General features: G+C 39.5%; 1 protein-coding gene across 1 annotated transcript in view; it reads left to right on the top strand.

Annotated features, from left to right (window-relative positions):
* Positions 1-1,477, top strand: part of ADNP2 (ADNP homeobox 2) — a 23,160-nt gene that overhangs the window by 2,643 nt on the left and 19,040 nt on the right.

Below are 1,477 nucleotides of genomic sequence, written 5' to 3'. Positions count from 1 at the left end.
GTCACAGGAAATTAATTCTGCCATTCTTTATTAGGTAAGGCAGCCATAAAGTTCTGCCCAGGTTCATGAGGTGGGGGCATAGATGCCCTTACTTTTTGGAAGGAGTATCAAAGTGATATTTGAAGAAGAGCACGTGGGATGGAAGATACTGTTTCATTATCTTTGGAAAACAGTGCAATGGCTATAATCTGTTACTATCATTATTTATTTGATGCCCAGATTGTCCCGTATTTTGCTTGTGAGAACTTCTTCAGGCTGGCTTCTTTTGAATCCTTTTGATATGTCTCACCATTCTTTGACCAACTTCCTTATTTTCTGGCACAAGATGTTCTGGGAGCATCTTGTCTTTTCCATGTTTCAGCCCTCGAATCAGCCATTTTCACAAGGAGCCCTGGTTCCTTTTAATGGAAAGTGGTATTTAGAAATTAAGATTTGGGTCTTAGGAGTGCTCAAACTGCTACTGGGCTGGGAAACTGCTTCTAGGCTCTTTTAGTGGGCAGAGCTATGGAATGTACATACATTTATTTTTATCTATGTATATATTAAAAGCAGTTAAGGTCACATCTGTGCCTTCTTTTCCAGTCAAGTATCAAGGGTTTGTTTTAATTTTATGCCTTTTCAGATATTTTAAAAACAGATTTATTGACATGTAATTTACAAACCATACAATTCACCTGTTTAAAGTGTACAGTTCACTGGCTTTTAGTATATTTGCAGCTATAACCACAGTCAGTTTTAGGACACTATTATTCCAAAAAGAAACTGTTCCCCTTAGCCATCATCTCCCAGTTCTCCTCAGCCTTCAAGGCAACCAATGTTGTACCTTCTGCTTGTATATGTAATTTGTCTGATCTAAACACTTCGTGGAATGGAATCAGATCACTTGATCTTTTGTGTCTGGCTTCTATCACTGAGCGTCATGTCCCCCAAGGCTCATCCACATTGTAGATTGTGTGTGTGGTTCATTTCTTTTTATTTTTTTATTTTATTGATTTTTTACAGAGAGGAAGGGAGAGGGATAGTTAGAAACATAGATGAGAGAGAAACATCGATCAGCTGCCTCCTGCACACCCCCTACTGGGGATGTGCCCGCAACCAAGGTACATGCCCTTGACCGGAATTGAACTTGGGACCCTTGAGTCCCCAGGCTGACACCCTAGCCACTGAGCCATACCGGTTAGGGCAGGTTCATTTCTTTTTAGGGCCAAATAATATTCCATTTTATGAATGCAACACATTTTTTTTTAATCCATTCACCAGTTGATGGACTTTATGGATTATTTCTACTTTTTGGTTATTAAGAATAGTGCTACTGTGAAGATTCTTGTAGTTTTTGTTTGGATACATGTTTTTCATTTCTCTTTGGTGGAATTGCGGGCTCATGTGGTGCTTGTGTATTTAATCCTTTGAGGAACTGCCAGACTGTCCTCCAAACTGGCTGTACCGTTTTATTGCCAGGGATGTAGTAGATCAGTTT

The sequence above is a fragment of the Myotis davidii genome, unplaced genomic scaffold, assembly GCF_000327345.1.
Source record: "Myotis davidii unplaced genomic scaffold, ASM32734v1 scaffold96, whole genome shotgun sequence".
NCBI lineage: Eukaryota > Metazoa > Chordata > Mammalia > Chiroptera > Vespertilionidae > Myotis > Myotis davidii.
The sequence above is the reverse complement of the archived record's forward strand: the minus strand, read 5'-3'. Positions and strand labels throughout refer to the sequence as shown.